Source organism: Hyperolius riggenbachi, chromosome 3 (assembly GCF_040937935.1).
Source record: "Hyperolius riggenbachi isolate aHypRig1 chromosome 3, aHypRig1.pri, whole genome shotgun sequence".
Classification (NCBI taxonomy): domain Eukaryota; kingdom Metazoa; phylum Chordata; class Amphibia; order Anura; family Hyperoliidae; genus Hyperolius; species Hyperolius riggenbachi.
The window spans coordinates 185,176,261-185,184,875 of record NC_090648.1 but is presented as its reverse complement, the minus strand read 5'-3'; the positions used below and the strand labels follow the sequence as shown (position 1 = coordinate 185,184,875).

The 8,615-nt window shown below is 39.9% G+C and overlaps 1 long non-coding RNA gene across 1 annotated transcript in view; it reads right to left on the bottom strand.

The window, feature by feature from the left end:
* Nucleotides 1-3,414: 3,414 nt before the first annotated feature.
* The window catches only part of LOC137563232 (uncharacterized), a 237,068-nt gene continuing 231,867 nt past the window's right edge, over nucleotides 3,415-8,615 (bottom strand). The window contains exon 3 of the long non-coding RNA XR_011030296.1: nucleotides 3,415-3,862. This is a non-coding gene — a long non-coding RNA (uncharacterized lncRNA). The remainder of the gene's footprint in view (nucleotides 3,863-8,615) is intronic.

Below are 8,615 nucleotides of genomic sequence, written 5' to 3'. Positions count from 1 at the left end.
CTCTGCACTGAACTTTTAAGTCCTGTGTGTAACGCTTTTGAATGCTGTTCTAGTAAAAAAAAAAATGCTAGTTGTATATAATGTTGTAAAAAAATTTTTAGAGCAAAGAAGAAATGCTGAGTTTCATTCTGCTTTAAATGCTTCCAGGGATGGAGATGTCCCGATTGGGTATGGCAGGGAGTTCCAAAGTGTAGGCGCAGCATGACAGAAGGCTTTGTCTCCAAAGGCTTTGAGGTGGACTCTGGGCGTGACTAAGTTATTAGATCCTTTTGATCTACGATTGTGAGGGGTGTGATGCAGTTGCAACAAGTCCTTCAGGTATCCAGGGCCCAGATTGTGCAAGGATTTGAAAGTCAATAAACCAATCTTAAACAGAATTCTCCATCTTTACACATACAAAAGAACTCTAGGTTTTCCTGTATACATTTTTATTGTTAGGCGATCAACAGCTAATTGTCATTTATCGTCACTAATGTTATAAATAGGACGGAAGGTCGGTTGTGAATATTAAATATGGAAATGATGTTTAAAATAAAGCATGCCAAGTCAAGCTGTGTACACAGGACATAAAGCAAGTAAATAGATTCAAGTATCCTGGCACCACTGTGACCCAGTCAACTGTGCATGTTAGGATCAAAACCGCGAGCCTCACAAAACAACAGATGGCCTCAGCGCTATTAAGGAGTCTGTGACATCTGAGCAGAGGACATGAATCACTTCAGACGTTTATAGTGCCACATTTTAATTTTTAATACTAGCTCCTAAATATTTGCGTATGACTACAATTCAGCCCAGATGAAGATTCGCTCTCCACCAAGGAGCAGAGGAACGTTGCCAATGCTGAGCCCCCATGTTGTACATTTAGATACAGGTGCAGGTGTCTTTCCATAACTACAGTGGCATTGATTGAAGAGCGGCCAGCTGCCATTTGTTTGTTTTTTTGGCTACAAAAAGGGAAATTTGGAACTGGGAGAACTTTGATGTCAGACTTGAAGGGTGTTTGTTATGTTTTGATGTGATAATGAGAAATGAATCCATGGAGGTCACGGCATTCAGCTATGAAAACCCAGCTTTGTCTATAACCTTAGCAGAAGGGATTATTAATCAAAGATAACCCCTGCCAGTCAGTCAAAAATGATCGATTCAACCTATTATACAGTGCAAAAAGTGTGTGTTTGTGTTTGCGTGCGTACTAAGACAATAACTCCACCCTTGATTAGACCTAAATGTTAATTAAATCATAAAGGACAACTTGTATAAAAGACTCGACATAATAAATGATTCTTGTGAGTTCAGTAATGCCTTCTGAACAACAGTTTATGTAGCTTGGTGCCGTTACTTTCCATTTCTTCTTGAGGTGGAGGAAGAGAGAACTCAGCCCCACAATGCATTCCTGTGCTATCAAAACTTAAAGTACACTGTAAAACCAGATAAAGGAAGTGCTAAACAGTGCAATCTACTCCCTATGGTAAGGCAGAAGGTAGAGCGGAAAACCTGTGTAAGTATCGGAGGAGAACAGTCTATTAATGCTTTCATTTAGTCAAAGCACAAGTATAGGTGATCATTACCAACTTAGCACTAATAAAGAGCTAATAAAGCGAATGACGGAGGGTCACTATTGGGCCTGTTCGCTACCTCTGCATCCCCTATTGTTACGCCACTGCATGTTATGGGACAGGAATTCCAGCATAAATTAAGGCATGAATATCAAATTTAATTTCACTCTACATGAAAAATAAATATGTACCTCAATTTTTTAAACAATTTTTCCCTTAGTTTGCCTACTTCAGATCATAACAACCTACTTTTAGATTTTTAGAGCATGCAGAACCCTTGTTTTATTATGTTTGTTCTGTTTTGTTATGATAGGGTTTTTTTTTGTCTTTTAATTTTTGTGGGGTTTATTTAATCTTTCCTATATGTACATAAATCACTCCTGTTCCTGTGAGGAGTGATTTTCACTACCTCCACCCACAATATACCAGCTATACAAGTGCTGTCACTCCCTGGAGAGAAATATACTTGTCATGGGTGGAGATCACAAATATGTCATTTATTATCTTGGTATTTGTTCTTGTTTAACATTAAGCAACTTAGCTGTCCTTTCTGATTCAAATGTTTTCTAGTCCATCTAAAATTAGAATGATACTGTACTCTGATCTGCATGTTACATCTAGAGATGCATATTCTGTTTTTGTTAACATTTTCAATAAAACAGATTTATGGTAACAACAAAAATAATCATGTATCGTATACAAAAATACCAGATTCCAACATTCCAGCATAAAAATAAAAAAATAAAACTTTGCCGTACTTTCCCTTTAACCCGATAGCAGCCAATTTATTCAGAGGCTTGCAAGTACATTTTTTTATTTCTTACTTGTTACATTTCCTTGCTACTAATTAGTACTGCTGCAATGTGTATTTATGGCTACTTGTCACTAGGGGACAGTGTGAGAAAATAACAGAGGACTTCTGCTTTCTGTTTCTATATCCTCTGTTAGCAGAGAGACATCGAAGCATTCCAAGATTTTACAGCACATAGAGTTCCGCTAAAGTCAAAAGCAATTTTATTGGATACTCACAGAGGCGCTCAGTGTTGATGATACTGGCAGATGCTGTTTACTCCTATCTGTTATTGCCTGATGAAGCGGGTTTGTATCCCGTGAAACGCGTTGCACTTTATTTGGAGTATCCAATAAAATTGTTTTGACTGAAAATCCACAGTCGTGTGTTCTGCTTGGAGGGGGTGAGTCCACCACTGCCTCCTCTATTACCAAGATGTGTTTTTAAGTTCTTTTAGTGTTTTTTATCCTATTGGCGCCTCTGTTATCCTATTATGTACATCAAGTCCACCCTTGGTGGAGGGTTGTACCCTTCCTTCTTCAACTACAGAGAGCGACTTTTTAATCCTGAGTGGGGTCAGGACAATCTCCCCACCTGCTTTGACAGTGGTTGCCTACTTGGTAACCCTGGTTTGTGAGTATTAAATTAATATTATTACTCTATCAATTATACCTTACCAGTACATACTACACTATATTGGGCTCTTGGTGTTCTCTCTTTTTCTCTAAAGTCAAAAGCAGTGCACTTATCTCAAGCAAAATAATTCCTTTGAAGCTGCTTAAAGGCTAGTCATTTATCATGCTATTTACATAACATCCAGCATTGATCATAAGAATATCTCTAAAACGTTAAGCATCCACAGCTATGAAAGTTTTTAATGTTACTTCTATGATTTCAGACATTTGTTATTAATTCAGTTGCTGTCACTCTGCTTCTGTTTACGCCTGTCATTCAAACACTTTAAATGAATGTGAAACAAAGAAAAGCAAGAGAAATGTCAACACCATCACTTTTTATGGATACATATTCTTTTTTTTTTGTGTTAAGTGACAAACTTTTCAGTCATAGGTGTAAAAATTGAGGTGTCAAATATTTAGTTATACTTAAAATCTGATGTGTTGCAGATAAGTGTTCTCAGTCAGGAAAGATTGAAATGCTTTGTTAGAGGGTCAATCAATCTGGAGCTGCTATTTTCATCCCAGTGAGAGGTCTGCAGAGCCATGTGTTGGTGCCTTATATGTCTTAAAGAGAAACTGTAACCAAGGATTGAACTGCATCCCAATCAGTAGCTGATACCCCCTTTCCCATGAGAAATCTATTCCTTTTCACAAACGGATCATCAGGGGGGCTCTGTATGGCTGATATTGTGGTGAATTCCCTCTCACAGTGTGATGTCAGTGCCTCACAGCACCGAGGTACTGACATCACACTGTGGGAGCCTTGTTGCATTGTGGGATATTAACAGCTGTTTCCAACTGCCAAAAAAGCAAGCAGCATCTTCTTCCAGTGACATCACCTGCCAGAAGTAAAAAGGTCACCATGTGATAATGTCAGAATGTAAATCAGGGTGAGGAAAGATTTTACAATAGGCAAACACTGACTATACATATACATATACATATATATATATACATATATACATAATTATTGTAAAAATGAAGCACTTTTTTATTACATTATTTTCACTGGAGTTCCTCTTTAACATGTGCCTCATGTATGTAAACCTGTTCTAAATGATGAATAGTCTGGTTGCCCACAGCGACCACATAAGCTTCAAGTTTAATGTTCAAACCACCACATTAAAGTAGACACCAGAAAGATGATAGGTTGCTGTGGGCAAAATGAACAATTTACTGGAGGATGTTTTTCATATGTAAAAGCCAATAAGATCTTTTATCCATGGTTCCTGGCTTTGTTAACATTCCCATTGCTTCATTCCAACAACTGAAGCTACCCATTCACTATTCAAGCAATTGGCATTACAACTGAGACCACAGTAGATTGTAGATTGCAGCAAAAATGCCTATCCTGATCATGGAATCCTGCCTGCGGGTCTATTGTGGGACAACCGCAGTGCCATGGCTAACCACAATTTCTGCCCAGTTAGACATTTCTCTTCATCATGGCAAGTTGGGCATACCATATAATTCAGGAATAGAAATCTTTTAAGATTTGAGCTACCCTGGGACACATTGCATGGCCATGAGTATGTAGAGTTGTAGACACTCCCAATTAGTGGAATTGTGTAGTAATAACAGAGGGAAAAATAAAGCCAACATCCAAGCTATCTGGATCTTCATCCAGGACATTGAAAGGCTTTATGTTAATCCATGAGTGCTGCCTTGCACACATGGGCTTTGTGACTATACTTATGGTGCCCAGAGACTGTGTGAGTGTGGAGGCAATCAGGGGTTCTCTGATGGATGGAGTCACAGTGCTGCAAGAGAACTTCTGAGCTTAATCCTAGAACGCAGCAGGCATTGTTGACTGGCCCCCTTCACGCCACAGAACTCATATGTATATTGCGTTTTTTTCAAATTTGTGATTACCACACTTCTAATGCAGGTCAATGGCATTGCACTTGAGCATTTTGATGCAAATATTTTGCAGAAAAAACAACGGTATGCTTTTTCGCAAGGGACACGTGAATCGTATACAATGCATGTCAATGGAAATACAAATGTTTGCATTCCAAGTGCAAAAATCCACATACAAATGTAAAGTTAATTATATACAAATTGATGTAAATTAACTTCTTTGATATGCACAGAAAAATCAAAATGCAAAAATTCACATAATAAAATTCAAACAAAAAAAGAATTGAAAGCAAAAAATTGCAAAAAGCAGAATTGCATATGCTTAAAAACATCCAAAAAATGCTGGGATAAATGTGAAGGCAGCAAAGACAAAACGACTGGGTCTCCACCTGGATTTGTGCAAAAATGCTGGTTTATTGTACCATTTCGGCCAGCTACCTTTATCAAGTGTTACATGTGAAGGCACCCTACTTCTATTACTGATTTTAGACGCGTTTTATAGAAGGGAAATGGCATGCTACCCACCTCCTCATATAGAACGCCTTACCCAGGAAACACAGAATATAGAAAAGCAAAGGCTAATGATGAGTCATTTCTTATTGGAAACATTGGCAGTCACATGCCAGTACCTTAAAACAAGACTAAGATCAGTAGTGCCAATATATTACAGTATTGAGAAGGCTGGATCCACACTAAGCGCTTTTGTGAGCCCTTGTGATTGCTGAGCTCTTTTTCCCACTCACTTTCATTAAAATCACGATAAAATCTTTATTTTGTGTATTTTATGTGATTTTTACATGATTTTTACTGTGATTTTAATGAAAGTGAATGGGAAAAAAAGCGCTCAGCAATCACAAGTGCTCACAAAAGCGCTTATAGTGGGGATCCAGCCTAACAGAGTATTTTTGGTATAATTTCATTGTTCTTAAAGTGGACCAGAACTCATGCACAGGACACAAGGAAAACACAAATGAATCCCCTGTATGTATTTAGAGAGCTTAGCCTTGTCTAATCCCCCCTTATCTGTGACTAAACACAACTGTAATTTGATCTCTCAGTTGTGTCAGCTGGTTGCCTCCACAGAGCAGCAAATTTGTAAACACAGGATGTTAACCCTATGTCTGTTTCCATGAAAGCAGGAATAGACTCACTGCAGGTTTATTGCAGGATTTCTATCAGCTGCAACAAATAAATGTTTTTCTGAAAAGGTTTCTATGTTGTTGCTTATCTTTTAGAGCAAAGAGGAAATTTTGAGTTCAGGTCCGCTTTAAACAGAAGTACACAAACATCATAAAGAGACTGCAACAAAGGGATGAATGCAATGGATGGAATAGATGTGACTTCTTCTAAACACAGTAGAGGCATAGAAGAGGAAGCTCAATTATGACTTGCTTGACAGCCTTTGACAAAGGAACTTTTGCACATCCAGCATTTGCTATCTTCCCCACCTAGCTGTCAAGCATTGCATTTCTAGAATAACTACGGTATATCCCTGATGGACTGTTCCCTGAGTATCTTCTTCTGTGTATACAGTGGATTTAGTTCTGACTCTGCACATCAGAGCACAGCATGAAACATGTTGTATTTGGCATGATTAGATGAACTGGGGGAAGAGCTTTTATTCCATAGCTAGCAACTCATTGTTTGGAACCACAATGTGTGCAGAGGAAATACTGTCCTATGTCCTACATCTAAACACTGGAAAAGCAAAGAAACTGTCTGCAAGCTGCTTCTCATCAACCACTGAAGAGCAGAGCAGGATCTTCCACCAGGCAACCTAGGCAGGTGCTTGGGGCCAAGTGGGTGTCAAGGGGCCACCAACCACCTTTACTGACCTCTCTCCACTTCAGCTTCCACAACAGGCCCCCAAATGTACTACCTTGCCTAGGCCCCCATTACATATTAATCCATCTCTGCTGAAGAGCACCCAAACTCAAACCATAGGGGGAAAAAATCCTAATACAATCACAAAGTGCTGAAAAAAAAATGTGGAGCTTCTGTCTCCTGTCTGTCACCTACATAATTTGTTTGGCTAACACGGTACAGAAATTTTTTTTACTATTATCTCCTGTCTGTCCTTATGCTCGTTGTGTTGTAAATTGCGATTCCACTAAAGTACAGAATTGGTGCCACATACTGCTGTGTATTCCTTTCCCATTCTCAAAGAGAGATAAGGAACCCTTTTAAGCAATGGAGAATCACCAGGATTTTATGTTGTGGGCTAAAAGGTTCCTAAAAACGTCCTACTAAAAGCATTGTAAAATACAGTGACCTTTCTTGAAGCCGTAAATACTGTAATTGTAGTTCATCATTGCCAGCACAAATACAAAAAGCAACACCACAAAGCATCATTTCTGCATGGTGAATAGAGCCATTCAGATAATTCCTTTTTGCCCATGTAGGCCAGACCTAAATGTTTTCTAACAGTGAATTAACAGCACACCTGTGTTCAAGTCGGAATAAGATTACAGTCTCTAGATGTGCTTTAAATAAGTGAATCTAAAAGCATGCAATTTAAAAAGTCACCTCGAATTAGCTCTCCCCCCAACTTTTGCTTTCAAAAAGGGGGCAAAACGTGTGACCCACCAATTAGCCCCCTATGTCCCTTCACAGCCCCCCCCCCCCCCATGTGCTTTGCAAGCATATATGTGGACACTCCAGATAGCAACAGATATGGGAGGGGAAAATGGGGAAGAAAGGGATTTTTTATGAGGTTATTCAGGGTAGAGGTGTTTGTGGGTAAGGTAGTCAGTTGAGCCCCCACCTCAGGAGCCACTTGTCCATGGATTGGCCGTCTTGGACCATGCAAGCTGGCATAGGCTCAGGGTGCTAAGCCCCACGTGGGCTATGCCCAGAGTGTGGGAAATTTAAAAAATGACGTGGGGTCCTCCCTCCCAAGTCTCTTTAACCCTTTGTCCCCAGGCAGGCTGGGATAGCCAGAATGAGGAGCCCCGACCGCGTGGGGCTTTAGACCCTGAGCTATACCAGCCCGCGTGGTCCATGGTATGGTGTTTCTAGCACATTCAGGGGCTTTGCTATTATCCTCTAAAGTCAGCGGCCATCTTTCCTTTCACATCAAAATTGAATTACCGGTAATTAAATGTATTTGATAAAGGTATTTATTGTTTTAACAGTAACGATAAATAACGTTTTGGCCGTGCACCATAAAGTAACTGTCACGGAACAGCCGTGAGAAACGCAGGTGAATCTGGAGAATTCACAGTCGATTTCCTGATCTCTTCCTGTCGGATCTGTGCAGTCGTGCAAGCGATCAGAAAATGACCTGTCCCCCTGTGAGCAAAGCTTTCCCCTCACCCGCAAGAATGTCACATGTGGCCAGATTCCCTGCAGGGACCAGCTCATTCCCCCCACAGCCAGAAACTGGCTCTCCAGGGGGGCCATGACAAAGCAGCCGGAGCGGCACCGACAAGGCAGATGTGAAAGCATGTGGGATATGTTTTTTTACCTATTAAATGGAGACCGTATATCGCACAGCTATAAAATTCATATAGTCTTATTCGTTAAAGTCTGCCCAACGCGCTGATATAACACTCATGGCAATATCTCGTCCGGTTATTGCGGTATAAATATTCTCAGGAACCTGAGAAGCTGCCTTAGTCATGTCTTATGTCATATTAATCTGTATTTTCTGACGATCAGGAATCTGCTACCCACCAAAAGATGACATGCACCATTTGTGAGTTGCGGCATTTTAGAAGTTTAAGCCTAAAT